The sequence below is a fragment of the Lagenorhynchus albirostris genome, chromosome 10 (assembly GCF_949774975.1).
Source record: "Lagenorhynchus albirostris chromosome 10, mLagAlb1.1, whole genome shotgun sequence".
NCBI classification, from domain to species: Eukaryota; Metazoa; Chordata; class Mammalia; order Artiodactyla; family Delphinidae; genus Lagenorhynchus; species Lagenorhynchus albirostris.
This window is the reverse complement of record NC_083104.1, coordinates 14,082,990-14,095,768: the sequence shown is the minus strand read 5'-3', so window position 1 is coordinate 14,095,768 and position 12,779 is coordinate 14,082,990. Positions and strand designations below refer to the sequence as shown.

The 12,779-nt window shown below is 41.2% G+C and overlaps 1 long non-coding RNA gene across 1 annotated transcript in view; it reads left to right on the top strand.

Annotated features, from left to right (window-relative positions):
- Nucleotides 1-399: 399 nt before the first annotated feature.
- Nucleotides 400-12,779, top strand: part of LOC132527842 (uncharacterized) — a 243,374-nt gene continuing 230,994 nt past the window's right edge. The window contains exon 1 of the long non-coding RNA XR_009543111.1: nt 400-481. This is a non-coding gene — a long non-coding RNA (uncharacterized LOC132527842). The remainder of the gene's footprint in view (nt 482-12,779) is intronic.

The window sequence follows — 12,779 nt, the reverse complement described above, 5'->3', positions numbered from 1 at the left end:
TTGTTCCCCATCGCTAAGCTGCGCATCCTCTACACGCCTGCTCAGTAACAGGCTTGATGGTCTTCGGGTGCCTGGGATTCAGGCTAGGTGCCCTTTCACAGCTCTGCTCGCGGGCACCAGGGCTCTTCTCCCGCCGACAGGGCTGGGCAGGTGCAGCCCCCCGGGCGCGCGCCTCCGCCGGCCGCGCACTGAGCATGCTCAGCTCGGCTGCGCGCCGGCTCCCGCCCTCCCCGCGCCTCTAGTCTCCGTCACGCGTCTCACCTTCCTCGACGCTGAGGCGCCGGCGGCCGGAACTCCGTCGCTCCGGGTTTTTTGAGCAGCCGCGAGCGTGAGGAGGGAGGGGAGCGCGGCACCAGACACAGCACCGGCTTCAGCACCAGGATTGGTCGCAAGTAGGACGCTTTCGCCGCTACACTGGGACCGTCGGGCTGTGCCGGCGCCGCACCCGAAGCGATAGCGGGCTCCGCGCTCAGGTGCTCAGGTAAGTGAGGCGCGAGCTGACGGGGTCCGCTCCAGACCGGGTGCGTGCTGCCCTGGGCACCCCGGCTCTCGGATTTGGAGAAAGAGCATGGTTCTCGGAGGCTGCCAGGTGGAGAAGGTCTCTTCGGGGCTCCCCCTCCTGCCGGGCTGGAGAGGGGCTGTGGGCCAAACCGCCTTGAGCCCGGTTACCCTGAGGGGTCGGGGCAGCCGACGCCGCGCGCCCTGAATCCGGAGGAGGCAGGGCACCGAGGACGCCGCCGTCCCCCCGCGGCAACCCTTCTTTTTAGTCAGAAAATAAGTTTGTTGCGCAGCGAGGCAGCCGCAAAACAAGGAGCCCAGAGCCCGTAATGCTTCGGGAACCCTTAAAATTAGCTCCTCCGGCGGGTTCAGGCTGTAGCCCCCTCTCCGTGCGCCTTCGGCCCCGGAGCATGGTTCTTGGCAAGAGAGTTTCCCTCTGATGTTGTTACCCCGGGCTCCGAGGGCCCAGCTGCAGCCCACGGTACAGGAAGGCGAACTTGGGCTGAGGTTTGAAGGGACTAAAAGATCAGGATCCCGTAGCCGTGGTGGAAGAAGCCGTGTTAGAACAGACGCTGATTTTCGGGGACGCGCACTGTGTGCCAGGCCCAGTGCTAAGCGCTGGGGGTGCAGCGGCGAACCACATCCACCAGGTCCCCGCTTTTGTGGCACGTACCTGGTGTACCCACGCGCTGCCGACGGAGCTTGTGGGGAGTAGCGTTAATTTTTCAGCAACTTCGGAGGGATTTGCCGTTTCTTTTGAAAGGCCAAGGCAACAACCTAGTCTCCCCTCCGGACCCAGACATCAGCGAGATGTGCGCCGGGCACCCCGTAGACACCAACGGGTTCGCTCTCCTTCTGGAAAGGAGGGCTCAAAACCTGCGTGCATTTTTTCTCAGTGTGCTTCGCGTATTTATATATTTTTTGTTTATGAAAGGTGTGGAGGTGAGGGTTAGGAGGACGTGGGCTCCTGAATCTCTCAGAACCACTCAGGGCGTCTGATGCATGGGAACATTCTGCAGCACAGCGGAGCTCCTGCAAGGAGGCGGCTTCGTGCAACGCGAAGATTGGGAGGTTGGGTCGTTGGCTGGGGTCTACAGATTTGGAGCGAAGAGGCTTGCGGAGGTGTTCGTAGGGCCAATCAGTGTGACAGGTTGGGTGGGTGGTCTGCGTGAAGGTGGGGTTGGATCTTGGGGTGTGTTGGAGAGTTCTTTGCAGGGAGGAGCTCCTGGGAGGAATGCTCGGCTCGTGGAACTTTTTCTAGTTTTCCTACCGGAATCAACATAGGGGCGGGGACATATTTGTCAGTCTTTTAATTGCTGGGGAAGCTCCTGCAGTTTACTGTGAAGAGAACTGGGTATTTCAAGGAATAATTCCACATAGCTGATTTGTTTGGACGCTTACAATAGTAATTTGGAATGTGCTTTTATTTTTGTATTTTGAAGTTTATGTCCTTTAGGGAGAAGGGCAAGAGCATGAAGACTGTAGATTTCCATCCAGGCAGGTCCACGCAGTAGCACTGCCAGTCGGACTGATTAGCAAGTTTGTTTTCTCTGTGTCTGCCCAAGTGGGTGAAAAAGAACGTTGTGTCATGGAGGCAGGCACGTTGAGGTAGTTTTCCCAGCGTTGATGAGAAAACTCACATTTCACCCATAACTTTATTCTTGCTATCTCCATGTTGACTTCACTCAAGACTTGTGTGAATCACCACAAGGGGTGGTGAGAGTATAAGATTGATAAGGATCAAAAACAAGTTCCATGGGAGTGTTGTTTTTTGCCACTTTAAAAATTGCCATTGATTTTGTTTGTTTAAACTGACTTCCACTGCTCTGGATTGATGAGGAGGGATCATGATGGTAAGCCCCATGATTATTTTCCAGTCTGGACCCTGCAAGTTTGCTGGCTAGCTTGAAAAACTGACCTTTTAAAATTAGGGGCTAAGACTATAGGAGACACAACCTGCTGTTTAAGGGTGCAGGTCAGAGCCACCTGGAAATTACAATGGAGGCAAGTCTTCTTATTCGCAGCCTTTATACAAACACTTTTCATTTCCTTTAACCTGGGGGACTTTGTCTCCTCCAGTCAGTTGGCTGCCTCTTTCCCTAGTCATTTCATATTGGTAGGTCATTAAGGGTGGATAGAGAACAAGCCTTTCAAATAAAGTTGGCTTTATTTGTTTTTAAATCATCCACTTATTTTACCTAGTGCTCTCTCCTTTTTAGTCAGAAGTAGGTCTTCGAATTATCTTCCCTTTAAGCACTAAATCTTTTAAGTAGATTTTTTTTTCTTTTTCTGAAAGATACACAGGACATCTGTTACTTCAGGTTAGGTCTTAAAAAAAATAAAGGTAACCTGGACAATTAAACTTCTCAACAGAAAACTCCCCTTTATAATTCTCTTTTCCCAAGTTTATATGATCATGGTTTTAACCTGTTTGATTCTTCTTTGTTTTATTTGAAGACATAGACGATAATATACATTAGTTTCAGTGTTTCTTTTTATAAAAAGAACTTAATCTTTTATGAAACATGCTTTTATATGATTTTAATTGAATTAATCTATTTCACAGGGTAAGCTAAGAGATGTCTGTATACACAGATGTGGCGAGTTTTGTTGTTTTCATTTCCCATAACACAGTGTTTTAAGTCTGGTGAAGGAAACCAGATATATTAACTTAGACTTATTGGTCTTCATATTTTTAAAATTAGGTACTATCAGAAGAAAATTTGACCGTGCAGCACTAAAAATTATTTATAAATTACACACATATACTGTTATGTTGATATACTACTTATAAAACATACCCAGAAAGAAACTAAAGGATAAGTTAAGCAAAAATCATGAAACAGAAGTTCTAATATTCTTTTTCTGTATCCCAGGGGATTGTTTTGTACAACCCCTAGGGTGTACGCCCAGCTTTGGGGATCACTGATGGATTGGTGTTTTTTACCTTTCTCTCCTTATCTGTGGCTCTCTCATTTATCATCTCTGATACTGTAGCCACTTGCAAAACTGCTAGGAATCTGTGTCTCCTGTAACAGATGAGTTAGGAACACTTGTTTCCCTGTCATGGACTCATAGGTAGATGAAATGAGGCATAAGAGATGAATGTGATCTAGGGGTCTTCCTAGATCTCCCAAGTTGGATATACAGATGAAAAAAAAAAATGAAGTTTTCATTGAAAGGCTAAAATTCCAGTGGTCAGAAAGTGAGGAAACTAAGGAGTAAATGAGTGAGGGAAGGAAGGATACTTTTTGTGTTACAGTATTTACTGTGTGGAGGGTAGAAAGCCCATTTACCTTGGAGCAGATTAACCTGGACCTAAATGTGGCCCTGCCACTTATTACATTCATGATATTGGACAAGATAGTTCCATAACTTCTGTGAGCCTCTGTTTCCTTAGCTATAAAATTGGAATGACATCTATTTCAAAGCAGCGTGGTAGGTATTATCCATAGGAGTATAGGTGTAGAGCTTGGCTGTATTAGATTGGGTAGGTTAAAAGCTATAACAAATGAATCGAAACAAAGTGTACTGCCTCAGATGCAACAAATGTATTTCTCATTCATGTAAAGTTCCATAATGCATGATCCTGGCAGCACTCCTCCAAGGTGTGATTTGAAGATCCAGCCTTCGTGCATTCTGTGTCCCTGCCACCTTTGGCAGGTTCACTGTGTTAATCTGCATCAAGCCATTGGAAGGAGAAAGACTTGCAGGGTGTTAACTGCCCAGATGTGGAAGTCATACATATCACTTTTGCTTTCATTCCATTGGCCAGAACTCAGTTATGTATGTGTGTATCTTACTATAACGGAGTCTGGGAAATGTAGTTTAGCTGTGTTTTCAGGAAGGAGAAAAAAGGCTTGGGGAAATAGCCATCATTGTCTGACATTCTATTATTGTATGTGATATTTCCTCCATGTTCAATAAATGCTACTTCTCTTTTCTCCCCTCACCCCCACCCCAATCCCTGGTTTTCTTGGCAGAAAAACTAGAACAGATATAAGAAAAAATGATAGAAAGAGCTAATACATGCATAGTGTTTACTATTTTTGAGGTACTTTTCTAAGCACTTTGCCCCCCTAGATAGGAATTATTATTGTGTCTATTGTATAGATGAGGTAAATTAGGCTTAGAGAAATTAAATCATTTGCCCGACATAGCCAGCAAGTGGCAGAGCTGGGATTTGAACCAAGTTGTACGGCTCTAGAATTACTTTTCCTAGCAGTTTCACTATACTAGTTTTTTGTTCTTGCTGCAACATTTTTCTTATTGTAGCCATTGGACCACCTTTTCTTTTCATTTATATAAAAAAAGTTGGAGGAGAATTAAAAAATCCTAAAGAAGATAAAAGATTGCATCTAGTCTGAAATATACTGGAGCAGAATTAAATGTGATATTGGTTTATCTTGAATACCTACCAGAATTGGGAGCAGATAGTTAAAGGAAGACCACCTTCCACGCCAACTAAATGCTTTCTCATTTCTGATAAACATATTGCCAGGATTTCTTCCTTGAATTTTAACCTTCTTTTTAAGCTTTCATTTTGGAAATCCTGGGCTACCACTTTTTCTTTTTTAATTTTTTTTTTTTTTTTTTTGCGGTACGCGGGCCTCTCCCTGTTGTGGCCTCTCCCGTTGCGGAGCACAGGCTCCGGACGCGCAGGCTCAGGGGCTGTGGCTCACGGGCCCAGCTGCTCCGCGGCATGTGGGATCTTCCCGGACCGGGGCACGAACCCATGTCCCCTGCATCGGCAGGCAGACCCGCAACCACTGCGCCACCAGGGAACCTGGGCTACCACTTTTATGCTGCAGTATGTGAAGTTAAACTCCTGTTCATCTCTTAGCCCAAGCAAATATCCTTTCTGGTAATTTCACAACTAAAGCATTCTCTCCTCACCTTCCCTTTGATCAAAGGCATTGCTGTTCATCAACATCCCCAAGTCCCAAGAAGGCTCCTCCTGTTCGCTCAGCTTTGCAGAACGGTTTCAGTATTTCTTGCATGACTGAAGGGACCGCTAGCTATTATCCTGGTATCCTCTGAACAAAGTGACCCCTCTTGTTGTTCTCATCCTGTTGTCCCACTTCCATTAGAGAATCTGCCTCATCTCATCTTTCCTATGCATTTGTCTTTTACAAAAACACCTAGTACAGTTTTGGTTTCCAGTGGCCCCAGTGGAAATGTGAGGTGGTCACAGTGAGAGTGGACGTGTTGCCAGGACACTTCATACTTCCACATTAACTCATTTTTTTCTTCTTGTTCAGTATGTATTTGTGGCGTCTTCACAATTAATTAATGAGAAGACACACATCTTCCCACCATGTAGGGAGGCAGATGTACTGTAAACTTATCAATCAACTCTCAAAAGCCCATGTTCATTTCCTTCTAACTTTCCCTGAACCACTTGTCCTCAGAAATTTGTTTTATTTTGCTTTTTTTCCACTAAATTTGTCTCCCTTCCAGTATCCCTCACATCCATGCCATTTGTATGTGTGTGTGTTTTCAAGCCCCTTCTTGTGATTTAATGGCATTAGAGAGATGGAGAGGTTTACTCTCGTGTTTTTAGACTCCCAAAGAGCTGAGTCCCACAAGGCCTTGTGAAAAGCTAATTCTAGCTGTTGTAACAGATAAACTAAATTTTCAGTGACTTGAAAAATCTTTATACTTCTTGCTCATGTGCAGTGCTCACAGCACAGGAGTGGCTTTCCATGGAGTCATTCAAGGAATCAGGTCCCTCCTCCTTTTGTGGCTTTGTCCTCTCCTGAGTCCCCACAGTCCTCTTTGTTCAGACAAGGTGTACGACATTTGAGGAGAGAAGTGTCCTGACAGGTTTCAGAGGAACTTGTTTTAGGCTCCAGCCTGGGAACGGTTATCATGGCTCCTGCCCACATTCCACTGGGCAAAACTCAGTCACTTGGCCGTTGTTTACATTGCCTCTCTGTCTGGTCTACCCTTGCTGTCTTTTTCCACCATGTCTACTATATTTTGCACGAGGCTCAACTCAAATGTCACTCTGTTAAGCCTCTTTTTTTTTTTTTTTTTTTTTTTGCGGTACGCGGGCCTCTCACAGTTGTGGCCTCTCCCGTTGCGGAGCACAGGCTCTGGACACGCAGGCTCAGCGGCCATGGCTCACGGGCCCAACTGCTCCGTGGCATGTGGGATTTTCCCGGACCAGGGCACGAACCCGTGTCCCCTGCATCGGCAGGTGGACTCTCAACCACTGCGCCACCAGGGAAGCCCTGTTAAGCCTCTTTTGATACTACTGAGGAGTAAAGAATGTCTCCTTTCTCTGTACATATTCCTATTGTGTTGTTTTTCATGCCACTTGTATAATACCTATTATGAAAGTGACCAGCTCTCCCAATTATCCCAAGACTGAGAGGTCCCCAGTGTGCTGAACATTCATTGTTTGTTTGTTTTTTCTAGTTCATCTATTTTATTTTTAGAATATATTTGTTTTTTTTTTTAGCTGAAGTATAGTTGATTTACAACGTCATGCCAATCTTTGTTGTACAGCAGAGTGACTCAGTTATATGCATATGTACACCCTTTTAAAAAAATTATTCTTTCCATTATGGTTTATCACAGGATATTGAATATAGTTCCCTGTGCTGTACCTTAGGATCTTGTTGTTTATCCCTTCTAAATGTAATACTTTGCATCTACCAACCCCAAATCCCTAGTCCATCCCTCCCTCTCCCCCTCCCCTTTGGCAACCAGAAGTCTCTTCTCTATGGACATTCATTGTTAAAATCAGGAAAGTCCTGGGCAAATTGGGACAGGTTCATTACCATACCTACTACGTTGTAAAGTTGTAAAGTTACTTCATGTGTCACTCAGTACCATGTGAGTTTCTTGAGACAGTGGATAAGAGCTTGAAATTTGGAGACAGATTTCTTACCAGTCCTGAGTCCATTATGTACTAGATGTATTATTGTGTGTGATAGCAAATTACCAACCTTTCTAGGTTTCTGTTTCATCAGCTGTATTATGGGATAATGTGCATTTTGTAGGCTTGTTCAGATATTTAAAAGACATGGTAAATTAACTCACTGAGTGTATTGATGGACATATCCATAAATTTGGGTAGTACCTAAAGGTGCAGGAGTTTGTGAAGACTATGTGGAGTACTGCATGCAAAGTACTTAGTACATCCTAGTACTTAATACTAGTACCTAGCACTTAGAAAAGCCTAGTACGCTTCTAGTAAACAGTTTTTAATTGACTAATCTTACTTATATTGGAGTATCTCTTGCATAAAACATGATAGGCACCAAAAGGACAATTAAACTCAATATACGTGTTCATGGAGCATTAATGGTATTACAGGAGTTTGGGACAAGGGGAGCAAACAAGTCAGTGAGAGTGGTTAGGAAATATTTGGCAAAGATCTTCTGATGTTTGAAACTTGAAAAAGCAAGAGTTGGCTGCAAGATTAGTTTTTTGTTTTGACAGAGTTTTATTTTTCTTTCTTATTTAAAGCCAGAATCAATAAGTTTCATGGTTTGGAAAGTGAAACTATTTTCCATATTTAGGCAAGGTCAGTTTCAGCTCAGTGGTGCATTTCTGGGAAGGGAATTTGGTAATGAGAAAGTGAGGGTTAGGATGGCAGCACTCCTGATTCCACAATGAATTTGAGGTTCTAAGAAATGTATCCAGAAGTCTCCTTTGTTTTTACTACAATAAAATAGCTTTTCCACCTTTGGGCTAAACTTTTGTGTATAAAGTACTTTATACCCTGTACCATTGTACTAATATAACTTTGATAATTCGTGTTGCCTATCACTTTTAGGTTTGTCATGGAAATTTCTAATGAGGACAGGTGTTAACCAGTGTGCTTATGCTGAAATGGGTCCCATTTGGAGGAGAAAAAAATAAAACAAATAAAAAATGACGTGACTCAAATCCCCTATAGGGCTTGATTCTAGGCACACTGCCATCATTTTGAGTTGTACACATTTATATTGTCGTCTGTATTATGATTGCTCTTCAACTAGCAAATATAAATGTGGATGATTTTTCTTCAGTGACTCATTTGATTAGCTATTAGCTAGGTATTGATTCTAGACTCCATGCAGATCAGTGAATTAATTGGGAGTCCAAGCAGTACTTTTACGCTATTTAATTAGGTGAATGACACCCTTAAAGAGAGAATATTTACTTAAGTCATGTTTCTAATTCCTAGTAAAAATTATAGCAAGAATATGGTTATCTAGAATTCTTTGAATTAAGTAATGGTAAATAGAGGTTTGTCTCTAGTCTAACAATAGTGGTTTTAAAAAAATGGAAATCCATGTAAAACTATATTACTTTCCCCTTTAAACAGGCAGCTAAATATGATTTACTCCTTGACACAGATCACTGTGATGAACATAGTCTAGTAGTTTAGACTAGAACCTTGATTGGCCTTTGAATCAGATCCACCTGGATTTGTCTGTCACCAGCTGTGTGATCTTGAACATGTTCTTAACCCTTACAAGGCACTTTTAAAAATCTGTAAATTGAAGCTGATCATGCCTACCTTGCAGAGAGGCTGTGAACATTAAATGACGTGAGTTTAATACTTTTGTACAGTGCACACAATACATTCTAAGCACTAAGCAAATTAGCCCTATACTATACTCGTGGCAGTTTATATAGAACATGGTACGTACAGCTGCTTTCTATATTTGTTGAGACAATGAATGTTGTATCAGACTGTGCAACAGGATCCCCTCAGGTGCTGGTGAAACATAAGTCCCTATGCCGAGTGACCTCTGTCTGCTTTTCTCTGCCTTTCAGGGGGTCACATATGATTCCTTGCTTTGGTGAGCTAGCCATTTCTATTTACTTTTTCTTGTCGTTTGTGCAGTAGAAAAAATCAAATATACAAGCCATTCAAACTATATTTAATGGTTTGCATAGTTCTGAATGAGGCTCTGCAGGGCTCTTCCCTCTACCCCTTCTTGTGAGAGAACAGTACGGATATTTCATATCCATTTTTTTCTTTTTTAAAATTTTTATTGAGGAATGGTTGATTTACAAGGTTGCGCTAGTTTCAGGTGTACAGCAAAGTGAATCTGTAATACATATAGATATATCCACTCTTTTTCCTATATAGGTCGTTACAGAGTATTGAGTAAAGTTCCCTGTGCTCTACAGTAGGTTCTTGTTAGTTATCTATTTTATATATAGTAGTGTGTATGTGTCATATCCATTTTCACTCTTCTCAGCTTCCCCTTCCCCTACTTCCTGACTGGGGTACTGAGAGGTACAGTAGAAATAGAAAATAACTTTCTTTGATAATATTGTCCCATGTATTTGTGATATGCTTTGCAGCAGCAGCCTGTTTGTGAAGATTTCTGTGTTACAGTTGTGGAAGGTTGGCTAGCTTGCCTGTGGTACTATAAACTTCATTCAAAAGTCTGTACTCTGAGTACATGATCTTTACTGTATAAAAAAGTTCGTTTTATTTTCTTTAGCACATTTCAAGTTCTCATTTACTATTTACTAGAACCTATCTAAAAATTCCTAGTCTGTTCGCTTTATTTTCTTTCTTGAACCTCATGGTCAGAATTGGAGACATTGCAACAATTCTAGATACTGTTAAGGTGGTGGTAAGATATGTATGTGCTCTGTGTAACATGGGTTTATTGTGAATTCGTATTTCCATGAACTCTACTCAATTCTTTTATTAGTAACAATTTACTAGTATATTGTAATTTATATTTTGTGTTGTAACTGAAATTAGTACTTTTCTTTTAGACATTACTGTTATTCAAAGCAGCAGTCTTCTTCTGAATCAATGAGCTTTTACAAATTTTAGTAATTTTCTTATAATGTAGCTCCTTAAATCAATACATTAAGATTAACGCTTAAGAAAAGGGACATAATATAATACAGTCCCCATAATAATGAGTTCCATGTTTTAGGTTGGGATTCAGTTTCCACAGATGGAAACACTGTGTTATGTGATGTAAAAGAAAGGTAGTAGGTAGACTTGGTGATTGAAAACGATTTGATGATTCAAATTCTGGCTCTACCACTTGTATATTTGTAAGATTAGACCAAATTATTTAACACCCCTCAGGTTCATTTTTCTTATCTGTGTAATGTGGGTATTCTTGTAGGGTTGTGAAGACTGAAATGAACTAATGCTATATACACATAGCCTGGTGCCAGGCATGTAATTAGATGATCCCTAAAGATGTTGAGTTTATCATTATGATCTTATTCTTCTCATACAGTTATTCAATATGATATCTATGTTGTTGATGAATATGTGGAAGTTATGATTTACAAATTTGAAATGTTATTCTTTTAAAATACTCAATAAAGTGATGTATGTTTGTTCCTGTGTCTTTATCCATGGATAGACAATGTGATCTCTCTTGGCTGCATAGAAACAGGAGAAGGCATCCTTTCCATGGCACGTTGTTTTATGGTTGACCATTACAGAGAGCCACTGTGTCAGGACTGAGATGCGATTACCACTATTTGAGATTTCATTTTGGAGAAATGGTTTTGGCTATGGTCAAGAGTCTTATTTATTATGAAGAATGAATTACTGAATGGGCTCTCATCATCTGTATTCTTTCCACTTCAGTTGTAGCCCATCTTACCATGCTGCAAAAAGAAATGCTGACATGTGACAGAGTAGAAATATAAAAATGTTTCCAGTTGCTCTCAGTCAAATGTGATTGAAAGTTTTAAAAATGTTTATACAATTTTTAAAAGTGTGTGATACTGGCAGTATTGGGGAATGACTTTCTGTTTACTTGGGAGAATATCAGTCTACATAGTCTCTTTATGGGTGCTTTGAATTTCGAAAGGTAGCAAGCATAACAGTAATGACTGGTATAATATGCTTGCAGTGAAGGAGTTTTACATATTTGAAGAGAAACAAGCTAATGTTATTTTATTTTCCATGTGTTTGTATAGAATGAAATATTTTTAGTAATTGTATTTTGAATGCTTCTCTACTTCCTCCTTGTTTGTAGGTTTACTGTGCAAACCTACAAACTGTGTTTTTGGAATTCAAAACTACTTCTATATTGTTTTATTTATAGTTCATCATTTAACCTCATTACTTAGATATTTTAATTACCTTTATATTTGTTTCTATAATTTCTAACACATACAGTGAGAACTTACTATTTTTCTTTGTGTTTTACATCCCTCCCCACCCACTATCTACTAAGCTAACTCACATCCGGATCTTAATTCATTGACAGACTTCCATCTGTTAATTTATAACCTATAGAATATAAGTTTGGGGCTTTGTATGGAAATTGGCTTGACTGCAGGCTTCTAATCATTCATGCCCTGGTGTTCTCTGCTGTTAGATTATTTCCCAAGTGAACTATGTATCACAGTTTTTAGGTGATTCTTTGGAGCACCAAACCACGTGTTCATGAATGTCCTGAAGTACACATTTTCAGTGGAAATGGTGGTAGAATTCCTGCCATTTCTGGCTTCTTGGGCTTTCAGATGTTAGAAAAAGCTACAGAAACATAATTACAGTGCTGGATTTCACCACTTGCAATTATTTGAATTACCTGGAGTGAGTAACTGAAGGGGTGGAGGGGCTGTTTCTCTTATATCTGAAAATAATATAATGAATTGTCCATCAATAGGGATTATTTGAGTTTGCTATTGATCCTTGATGTTGTGTACCCTACTTCTCATTGACTAAGAACATCCGTTTTAGCGAGACCTAGGTATACAGGGTAGGTATACGGTGTGTAGTTCAGAACAGAATATCATTCCTATGGGTAATTTGCCCAAGACCTTACTGTCATTGTAGTCCATAGATGAGTATTTCATGGGAGTCTGTGCAAAATGCAGAACTTTGGCCCCCACATCACACCTTCTGTATCAGAATCTTCATTTTCTTATGTGATTTGTGTTCACATTAAAGATTGATAGGCATTGATTTACCTCATATTCTTTTTTCAAAAAATAATTTTCTTATTTACTTTACTTAAAAAAAAAATTATTTATGGCCACACCATGCAGCTTGCAGGATCTTAGTTCCCTGACCAGGGGTTGAACCCACACCCTCAGCAGTGAAAGCACCGAGTCCTAACCACTAGACCACCAGGGAATTAAGATTTACATCATATTCTTAACTAACTGAACCAACTGCTTCCCTGCTGCTAGTTATAAGTGTCAAACATATACTCAACATGCTTAATTATATATTAAGGACCCAATACTGCAGGATTAAAGATAGGTACAGTAGGCTAGTAGCGCTTGGCCAAAGGATGATCAGAATCTAGATGGGTAGATAAAATATATAGATA